Genomic DNA, 11,806 nt, shown 5'->3' on the forward strand with positions numbered 1-11,806 from the left:
ACTGGCAGTTTTGCTGAATGTACAAAGGGATGGAGAGCTGGCTGACAGGAATCTGTGCATGCATCCAACTGTGCAATGAAACTCATCATTTGTTTATTGCCTTTTAGAAACGCAAGCTAAGATCTCTGAGCCACTCTAAGATAGAAGTGCGGGAGAGGTTTCTGACAGGCTCTGATCACTTGATAAGAGAGAGGCCATCTCACTGCTTCTTTCTTGGGAAATTGATTACTGAGATCCCATGTAAGTCCTCTTAGTTAAATCACTGCCATGCCAAAACATTTAAGTCTGTTCCCTCTTGAAGGTGAAGGGATCATTTCTAACCCCCACCTGCGGTTTACACGTGGGATATGACTACTTCCTGGATCAAGAAGTGGGCAGGATGCTTGCAACCAGTCGGGAATATGCCCATCCAGTGCACAAAGCACGACCCACACTGAGGTTCAGTAAGCCACATGTGATCTGGATGTGGCCAGCAGACCAAGGCTTGTGTTTGTAATACCAGAGAGCAAATGTTAGCGTTTGATTACGTGACATCAAATGCAACCACGCTTGCTGTACGGCTGTGAGACAAAAGTCCATTTAAGGAACGAAATGCCAGACAGTCCTGAGACAGCTAACAGTAAAAGAGACATTACCACAACAATTGCAAATGGTACTAGAGCGCAGAGCTCCAGTTTGGAAAAGATGGACTTGCACAAGCAAATTCTTGATCCCCTTTTAAGCTGTGACGTGAGCTAATGGCTCAAGTTTTTGTGTTTGGTAGGGGTTTTCATTTATTTGTTTTTAATGAATAAGTACAAGAAAAGTCCTTGTTAAATACATTAACAAGGTAAAGAAGCAAATGAAAACCTTGTTTCTTCCATAAACACCTGCAAAAAAGAGACAGAAAACATTGCTGTAAAATGAAGCACAAGACAAGAAATAGATCAGAAAAGCATGGATGACATCAGGACAACTGAGGCTGTTGCTAAAAGATGTGTAACAAAAGACGTTACTGATTCAATAACACTCACCATAATAACTGGGCTGTAAATTTGCACGGGTACAGCACCTCTTATGCATAAACAAGGAGAAACATGGACAGAAAAACAAAAACAATAGCTGAGGCTCTAAGGGCATGATAAGCAGGCTTGTCTCAAAAACTTGCCTTTCAGTAACTACTTGCACTTAACTAACCCATCACATCACAAGGAAAGAAATAGAATGAAAACTGAAATTCAAGTGAAAGCTAGGGAAAGCCCCTTGGAAAATTCTGTGTTAAAATGCTCAAGGCTTGTAATGAATCCTTTTGATTACAGAAGTTCAGTACAGCTCGAGCAAAACTTGGAACTGTAAGGAATGGTCCAGAAATTCGTGTCACTAAGGGATTTGAAGGGTTAACATTGAGGCCCGAATCTAGGTGATAAGAGAACAAAGGAGGTTTTTAGAGAAAACTGCTGACTACTGCACGGGATGTTGCGAGAGTTTCTGAAATCCAGCCCAGAGGCTACCAAATAAGGAGGAAGGGGGAGCTGAAGGACGACTGAAGGACAAAAGCCTGGGAGGAAGACCACCAGCCTTCAGCCTGAGAGACCACCAGAGACTGATACACAGGCGCCCCTGGGAGGGTTTCGGATTCCAGAAACCAATTATAATAACCCTGCCTCTTCTAGAAGTAGTAATGAATATGTATTAGCCTAGGAGCATAAAAACCAGCCGCCTTACGTAACAGGTGTGCATCCTGGTGGAGCAGAGACTCCCGGCGCACCCAGTGCTGTTTGCTTGCCTCTATTCGTTTAATAAATTGTAAACTTTGATTGTAATCCTATTTGGGACTCAGTCATTTATAACAACTGGGGGCTCGTCTGGGATGGTCTTGGTTCCTGAATTCTGACTTGATCTAGGAGGGGCGCCCCCACTGTTTGGTGGCTTCTGTTCGAGTCGGGTCGGGACTAATGCCATCTTGAACGTGAATAAGGGTAAGCAAAGATTTAGATTTTTTTATGAGCTCCCTTTGCCAGCTGCAGCACTATATTTTGCCCGTAATTCTGCACGCGGAGATCCGAATGAAGACGACAGAGTTGTAAGTATTTAAGGCGTATACCGTTTGGTTGGGTGGGATCCAGTTGCCTGTGTGTGTGTGAGAGTGTGACTGAGACGGAACTTAGTTCCGAAGTGATTGTGGAGGTCTTCTAACCGTGGTTCCAATCTCCCGTGAGGGACTTGGCCGGTGAAGGACCAAAGCGATTCCTATAGGATTCGTGGGTGGGTGATAGGTCCTAAACCCCCTGCAAGACACTCTCACTAAGGCAACCAAGGGCTGTAGGAATTGCCACAGTAAAATTCCTAGATGGGTCAGACAAAATCGAAGACCCGGGACTAGAGAAAAGGGAGTAAATTACCAGACATACCACCAGAAAGTCCATTAGGGATAATGATTAGAAATTGGAATGATAGGGGCCCCAGAAAAGGAAAAAGTAAATTAAAAATGATCCAGTATTGTATGATAGAATGGCCAAAGGAGCCTTTAAGACCACATGTCTTTTGGCCCGTTTTTGAATCCTTTGAAGACTGGATTTGCCAGGCCTTAAATATACATGTTAATTCAAAGGAACCTTTTAGCCAGGAGGAAAACAATTATGCAGAATTATGGATCAGGACTTCATGTCCTTTTCCAGCCTCAATATTTACACTAAAAGCAGATGAGAAGTTTGAAGAAGAGAAAAAAAAAAATGATAAAGAAAAAGATGATAAATGGGAGTCATTGGATAACCTACCACCTCTATATCCTAACAATCCACCCCCCGTGGTGCATCTTGTAATCCTATTTTGTTTTTAAATGTTTTGAGTGTGACAAGGAGGAAGGTGGGAGCATTATCTAAGTAACAGTTTAGAAGATTTGGTATATTCGCGGTGGTGTTTGGTCAGTTTCCCAAGTATCAGGGGAGGGGGGCTGACTGATTATCAAAGCGGTAGAACGGAGAGTAACTTCTTTGGTGGTTCGGGCCTGAGCTCTGGGAATTTGGTAAGAAAGGAGAGAGCAAATTTATTTAGGCCTCAATACCTTTTAAACCCCCATCTTGATGGATACACAGGAGTGATTCCTTGTTCTGTGTAGGCTTACTAACAAAGTGCATGAGAAAAATTAACATTCGGCTTGAAATTCGGTCTTGTTGAAATGTAAATTTTCTGGAAAAGGTGTTATTGTTTGTCTAGAAGATGGAAGGCTGAGTGCTTCAGTTGTTTTTCCGAAGTCCTGTGGATTTATGATTGGAACGGGGCTCATTAATAATCTGAAATAGTAAAGTTTGTATGTGGAAAGAAGAGTTTAATCCCAGAGAATTGGGACATTTGGGAAGAAGACTAGGAAAAGATAGTAAAAACCTGCAATAAAAAGGTTTGTGTGGAAATTGAAACAAGGGACAGTAACTAATATAAATAAATAAAAGGGAATGGGAAATCAAGGAAATGGGTAAAATCCAAAACAAAGACGTCCTAAAGAAAGCCTCCTTGGGTGCATATTGGCACATTGGAGGGATATTGTTAGAAATGGGGGCACAGAAAGCAAGAGGACTTCCACTAAGTATTGCAATCAACTGTGGCCACTATATAAACTAAATAGCCACTTTATGGGTCAATCGACTATAACAGTGTCTTGCAATTAATGTTGTTTTTGAGGAGAGAAGGAAAATAGGATGAAATGTTGTATATTGATATGTTGTTTCAGCATCTTGGAGGGAAAAGGGTATGGAATTAAGTTGGCCCCGACTGAGCCTTTGGTGTTGGCATTAGAAAAATACAGGCTGGAGAAAGATAAAGGAAGTGTTAAAAGGGTTGTTGAAGGTGTCAAAGGTTGTGTGGGATGTAGTATTTAACAGAGCTGTTTGAAGCTGAATGAGCAGGGAAAGAGGATGTAAGAATGCTAATAGTTCCGCCTCAACCCGAGGCTGAGATCTCAAAATCAGGGGTGTGAGCCGTCTGGGGCAGAGGGACCATGATGGGACCGAGAGAGTTGTCATGGAAACAGAAAAGCAGTTAACTCTTAAAACAACCTGAGTTCATGTGTGAGCTCAGATTGCCAATGGGACCGCTCAGGGAACTTTCAACGATTGCATTCCCCTGACCGACCCCCCCCACTGAGACCCTAACCACCCCGGAAATTATGTAAATACCAAAATAGGGTTAAATTGGGAATTGAGAATCTGTTCCAACAAGGTCCAAAAGAAACCCCTATGGAATTTTTGAATTTTTGGGCCAACTTTGAAATGCAATGAGAAAAAAAATGGACCTGGCTTCAGAAAACAAACAGAGGCAATTGGCTAGCCTCTTTCCAGGGCAATCGGCCCCTGATATCAGAAAGAAATTGTCTTAGGCTGCAGGACAAACTTACAACAGTCAGGAATGACAGGGACCTGGAGCATCTACCCTAGCACGTCCACTAGTTGAAATAAAGCTAGGAAATGAAAACAGAGGCTTGAATTTTTTGTTCGTTACGGGAGCTTCTTTCTCTGTGTTAATTAGTCTGTAAATGTAATAGGAGCAACATATTCAGTGTTAAATAGTTTAAAAGGACGATTAGGAACTAAGACAACTACAATAATTGGAGCCACAGGGAAGGAGGACGAACGGCCATTCTTACAACCCCTTGATTTGCATTTTGGGGGTAAGGAACTAACCCATGAATTTTTGTATGTACCAGAATGCCCAATTCCACTCTTGGGATGGGATCTATTAGCTAAATTAGATGCAACAATAACCTTTGAGGATGGAGAATTAATAATGAAGGTACCTGAGTCCAAAGTAGGACAAATCCTAATGATCAAAGATAAACTCTTTGTTAATTAATATTCCAAGAGAAGTAGAAAATGCAGTTATACCAACAGTACGGGAAACAGATGTACCAGGGAAGTCGAAACTGGCACAACCGGTAAATGTGGAATTAAAGGAAGGAGCCAAACCTGTTCGAATCAAACAATATCCACTTAAGATAGAAGCTAGGCAGGGAAAATTATTGACAAACTTCTCAAATATCAGATTCTGGAAGAATGTAAATCGGAATACAATACTCCAATTTTTCCAGTAAAGAAGCCGAATGGCAAGTATAGATTAGTACAAGATCTTAGAGCAATAAATGAAATAACAAAGGACATTCATCTGGTAGGAGCTAATCCTTACACATTATTAACATCTGTGAGAGGGAAATATAAATGGCTTACCGTGATAGATTTAAAGGATGCCTTCTTTTGCATACCTCTTGATAAAGATAGTAGAAAGTTATTTGCCTTCAAATGGGAAAACATATTGAAGTTTTTGTACCACATATGGTAACAACCGTTTCAGAACAAAAGGGGGGCCACTGATTATCACCCAGCCGGATGATGAAATATCAGGCAATACTAACTGAACAAGATGACGTAACCTTGAAAACGACTAACCTGTTAAATCCAGCAGTATTTCTAGGAACTGTTCCAGAAGAAGGACCATTGGAACACAATTGTGTGGAAATAATCGAACATACGCCAGCCGCAAAGATTCGAAGGATGTACCCCTTGAAAGGTATTCGGTGGGAATACCACACTCCGTGGCACCCACAAAGCTCAGGGAAAGTAGAAAGGATGAATCAAACAATAAAACAACAATTGGCTAAGTTAATGATCGAGACACAGCTGCCCTGGACGAAATGCTTACCATTGGCACTTTTAAACATAAGAACTAAACCACACAGTGAGACTGGATTATCACCATATGAAATGTTATATGGTATGCCTTATTCTCAAGGGATGCCCCTAGGGAACAATGTAGTTGAGGATTGTAGTATCCAGGAATATATAATTACCATTGGAAGGAGATTACAGGAGCTAAGAGAAATTGGGATGATGACTCAAACACCACCTTTAGGATTTGCTATTCATAAGATACAACCAGGAGACAAGGTCTTAATAAAAACCTGGAGAGAGGAATCATTGAACCCCCAATGGGGGGGACCGTACCTTGTTTTACTTACTACTGAAACAGCTGTGAGAACAGCAGAAAGGGGTTGGACCCACGCATCCAGAATAAAAGGACCAATAACTGCTGAAGCCTGGAGGGTTGAGTCCACTCCTGGGGAACTGAAACTGAGACTAAAGAGGAACTAGTATTCTGGCAGTGAGTCTCTGCACGAATTAAGGGCACCGGATAAAGAGGACAAGTCTGAAGGAAGGAAAGGGAGAAGGCAAGACCGGGGTAGGACCCTCCACTGCGGTGTGTATGGCCTACCGAGGGAGGCAACCCCTACGGGTATTGACCGCCGAGTGAGAGGGCCTCGACCGGACTTCTCCCGCACTAAGGTCAGGTTGTCCTGAGAAAAGTAACATAAGAACCTTTTTTTAAACCCATAATAAAATTGTGATTAGTTTTCCAGGAGCTGGATCACCACAAAAGGCTGAATGGTAACACAAGCTCTGAAAGCGGGCCCAACCCCATGATTGAAGGCGTTTCCCACGCTCTCAAGATTGGACGGCGCAAAAGGATAAGAAATGCTATACTTCCTGGTATTGTTTTTACAGGGGCAATTGGGCCATGGGCAAGAATGGAGGAATAACTTTTTCACTCTGGGGGAGGAAGTGGCCAAGGCCTTTAACCTTAGTAACTGCTGGATTTGTGGAGGACCAGGGGGGAACTGAAAGTTGGCCCTGGGTAGCAGGCCCGGTCAAACCCAAGTGGTGGGTCAGTAATTTGAGCGAAGTTCATAATGGGACACAATTTTGGAAAGAGGAAGGAGGCCCATGGCAACTGCACTCGTCAGCTCGGGGTATATACTGCTTGAACAGAACAGGAACAGTGGCGGTGGGAAAAAGCATTTGCAATTGGACTCTGTCCCCCAGATATGATTGTACTGATCCTGGATGTAGTCCTATAAACTGTACAGCATGTAGTGGGAAATGGAACGCCACACATGTTCAGCTGAGAAATGGGACTTGGCTGAAATGCTCATATAGGGAATTTTTTGGATCCGGATGTGAAACTGTGGCAAGAGCACAAGCAGGGGGACAATTTGACAGTCAAATCTTGAGCTGTCAGCGTGATAACACCACTAAGGCACAGCATGTGGTGTGGGTCTATTGCTGGAGATGGCAGGATGAGAATGGGAAGCAAGTGTTCTTTAAACATTTCTGGTCAGCTTATAATACGACAGGCCACTAAAGAGAACTGAATTGTAACTGTAAGTGGAAACCCAATGTGGGAGCTTGGAAGTGCGCATATACGAGTACAAACGGGGCAGACATTGTAACAGGACCACTCGGTAACAAGGACACTTTGTATTACCACGCCCCAAAGGGTAAAGAGGGATGGGATGGTCCTTTTCCAAACGGGACGTGGGCCCTAAAGGGACATTATTGGGTGTGTGGCAAACATGCTTACAAGAGGCTACCCGGAAACTGGTCGGGAATATGCTATGTGGGGTGCATAGACCCTTGTTCTTTTTATTGTCACAAACACAAGGAAATCATTTAGGAATAAGATTATATGATGACCTGAACAGAATGAAACGATCTATTGATACTTCCTTAGCCGGGGGTAGTGCCCAAAAAATGGGGAAAGGATGAATGGCCTCCTGAAAGAATCATACAGCATTATGGGCCAACTACCTGGAACCCGAATGAGGTGGTATCGGGAGCCTGAGAACCTATTTATATTTGAACCGAATAATTAGGTTGCAAGCTATCCTCGAAATTGTAACCAATCAAACAGCAACGGCCTTGGATCTTTTGGCTGATCAATCCACTCAGATGAGAAATGCTATCTTTCAACATATGATGGTCTTAGACTATTTACTAGCAGAAGAAGGGGGAGTGTGTGGAAAACTGAACGATTCTAATTGTTGTTTACAGATTGATGACAATGGAAAAGTGGTTAAACAGATAACAAAGGAAATTATGAAGCTAGCCCACATCCCAGTAGAAACTTGGAAGGGTATGGACTGGGATTTGTTTTCATGGTTGCCCGGTGGACCATGGGTTAAAAGGATGCTATTTTTATTTTTATGTGGTGTAATGATGTTATTGTTTATACCTTGTATGACACCTTGCCTTACGTTGTTGATACGGCGAATAATAAATAGCACCCAATTTGTGATGACTTCGGTAGAGAAAAAAGGTGATGTGTCAATAATGATGCTTAAGAAATGGACCCCCCGAGAACTGACTGATGAAATCCAGTTGTTACTAGCAAAGGTTGAAGAAGAGACACGAATTGATGACATTAAAAAGAAGATGAGGGATTGTAAGGAATGGTCCAGCAATTCGTGTCACTAAGGGATTTGAAGGGTTAACATTGAGGCCCGAGTCTAGGTGATAAGAGAACAAAGGAGGTTTTTAGAGAAAACTGCTGACTACTGCACGGGATGTTGCGAGAGTTTCTGAAATCCAGCCCAGAGGCTACCAAATAAGGAGGAAGGGGGAGCTGAAGGACGACTGAAGGACAAAAGCCTGGGAGGAAGACCACCAGCCTTCAGCCTGAGAGACCACCAGAGACTGATACACAGGCGCCCCTGGGAGGGTTTCGGATTCCGGAAACCAATTATAATAACCCTGCCTCTTCTAGAAGTAGTAATGAATATGTATTAGCCTAGGAGCATAAAAACCAGCCGCCTTACGTAACAGGTGTGCATCCTGGTGGAGCAGAGACTCCCGGCGCACCCAGTGCTGTTTGCTTGCCTCTATTCGTTTAATAAATTGTAAACTTTGATTGTAATCCTATTTGGGACTCAGTCATTTATAACAGAACTATGAAGAGTGTCCTGGTAAAATGGAATAAAATGTGTTTTCCTTCTGGAAAACAGTAAGTTGAAATAATGTATAGTAAATGTTAAGCTGTAAAACATCTCAACAACCTGAATCTGAATGATCAGAAAAGAGAGGAAAATATTCATGTCCATTGTTCAGAAGCACAGTAGTGCTTAATCAGATGGCTGGGACAAACATTAACAGCTCTCCACGGCCAGCTGGGCAGAATTGCTGTTCTGCTGTGTATCTGATTGTAGCTGGTGCAGGAGGGCTGCCCTCTGTGCAAACTCCCATGCTCCTGTTTTGGGTGTAGAAAGCCAACTTGCTACACACGTAACTTTTCTGGGGCAGGCAAAGTGCAAATAACTGTGATGCCTAAAACCAGGAAGATACCTGAGCAGCATCCTAGAGAAGGTATTTGATGGTTTCCCCACCTCCGCCCCATGATGTCCACCGAGAAGCATAGTCACCCACGTGCAAATGCAGCAGCTGCTCACTGCTCCTGCGGGCTGCATGCAAGCAAGCAACAAACACCATTTGCTATGTTTCATTTAAGGTGGCAGCACACTAGTTTGTACTGCTGGTGCAACCTGAAGGAGCTCTGCTTGGCTGTGTGCTCACCAAAACTTGTAGGAAAAGACCATGGTTAAAGCTGATCCAAAACTGATCCTGAGAAAAAGCTGAGTATAGTCAGCACAAGCTCAAAATAACCTTTCTGTGATGCAAGTTCCCATTGAACTTTTCCCCAGATTTGCTAGTTATTTCTTCCCCTATTTCATCAGGAAATTTACAGCCTAATCATATCCGAGGACTCTGTTTATGCTGTAGTGTTTTTTTATCATCATCTACTTAACTGAAGAATGCTTATATCAGTTTCCACTTATTTAACGAGATAATGTTTTTCAATAATTGTTTAATAACAAGCTCAAGCAGAGTTTGTTTAACCAAACAGAAGAAAATCTTAGTGAAAATCTGGATGCCTGTGAAATGGTATATATTTTACTGGGAAGTAGGACAATGGTTAAACATTATTGCTTCTCAGATCAAAGCTCTGAAACATTTCAAATCACAAATCTTAAAATAAAATAATCCTTTGATATCTTTGAACTGAAAGAAAGTGTTTTCTGTTGATTTTTTTTTTGAATCAGACTCAAAGAAGTGAAAGTAAATCTAGAGACATTAAATAAGTGGATTTGGATTAAAATCTTGGACCCCTTTAAATGGTTGGTCTGGGATTAAAATCTGAGCTTCAAGACAGATGTATTAGAAATAAGGACTTTTTTTTCCTCAAATCTTTCTCTATACAGCTTTTATTGTTTGTAATGACCTTTCACATTTTCCACTGAGTTGTAAGCCTGCTTTGTGAATTGTCTTAGGATGTTACTTCAGTTCCCTAGATAAAATAGACTTACTATCTTAGTAGAGAACAAGCTTTTGCAATGTAATGTACATTTTCTGTAATGTAGCAACAAGCCAAAATGTGTGTTTCTATTCTGGAATCTGGAGTGTTATAGTGTAGATATAACACTGAAATTATCTTTGTAAGTAAATGGCATGTAAGAACAAGAAGAAGGTAGGCCTTACTGGTAAATAATTTGCCGTAGCTTATTGGTATAATGTAGCTCATTAAAACCAACGAATCTGCAGTTTTCCAAGGAACCACAATGTATGTTGATAAATGAGAAGCAGAGATGTTGAAGTGTCATTTTTATCGTATGTATACAACATCAATTTATTCTCGTCTTTGAATAAATGGGGGAATAGTGGTGAAGGGGAGCTGGGGCTAAAAAAAACTACAACTGCTGTTCCATAAACAAGAAGTGATTTCACTTTCATTTTTTTCTGGACGTGAACGGTGAAAGAGTGGGATTCATTTTGCAAAATATCAACCAGAATACTTCAGGTTGGCTCTTCCTTTAATTCCAAATTCTATCTAAGAGTAGCACAGATAAAGCTTGTGTGTGGAAAAATGTGCTCTTCTCTCATTCTACTCTTCTTAGAGCTGTGATCCAATTGCAGCCCAAACACACAGATGAATTATCCCAGATGTTAAGCTAGGTCTTTCATCACAAAATGTGTCATTCTGCTTTCCACCAAGGAAATAGTTACTGGTTTTTGTTACTGTTAATCAGCAGGTGACTAAATACAAATCTCTTTGATAATACAGAAGACCCCTGGGATCTTGAACTTGCTTTTGGTTTGTGCTTCACCCATTACCTACACTAGTGTTTCTGCAAGTAGCAATTCTGAACAGTAACATAGACTGGAAAGTTGATTTTTATTTTAACACTCCAAAAATGTTCATTTCCACTCAAAACCAAATATATATATATATATATATATATACATTTCTACTGATTTAAGACATTGGATAATATGTCCTTCCATGCCTTTAGCAAGATGATGGCCAGCAGTGAATTCACTAATGCTGATCACACAGATCCCCAGCAGATGTGAAGAGCCAATTAACCCTTCCATTAAGTGTTTCCAGTAGCCTGGCTATTGATAACACACCTTGGGACTACAGGGACTGAAAGGCAATCAAGTGAGTCCCTAATTATCTTATTTTCTTTACTTAAGAAAGAACATGTAACAGTACCCAGCTGGCTATATTTGCAGTATTAGCTGTGAACAAACTCAGGAGGGCATCTTGTGAAGCACAAGCTTGTGTTGTGACCCAAGTAGTAATTGAGCACTATAAATAAAGCTATTACTACACTTCTGATAGATAAAGAAGTGGAAGCTAGTCACTTGACAGCTGTGAATTCTTGCCCAACTGGCAATGCAAACACTTTTTTTAAGAGGGCTGTTCATTTGAGATTAACTTTTATTTAGAGTCACAGTGCCATCTAGAGACCACACAGAAATTTTGACCAGCTATTAGATCAGCTTTTAGAGGAATGGAGGTCCTTCTTTGGTTCAGTACATTACTCCCTGAGGATACTGCTTGTCACCGAAGCAGTGGCTTTCTTTGCTGCTGTTTAAGGCAGTCAGCTGGAATATGGATCTATTGCTTCCTTTGTTTCTGTTTGAGATCTGACGTTAAAAACAACAATGCA

The sequence above is a fragment of the Cygnus olor genome, chromosome 1 (assembly GCF_009769625.2).
Source record: "Cygnus olor isolate bCygOlo1 chromosome 1, bCygOlo1.pri.v2, whole genome shotgun sequence".
NCBI classification, from domain to species: Eukaryota; Metazoa; Chordata; class Aves; order Anseriformes; family Anatidae; genus Cygnus; species Cygnus olor.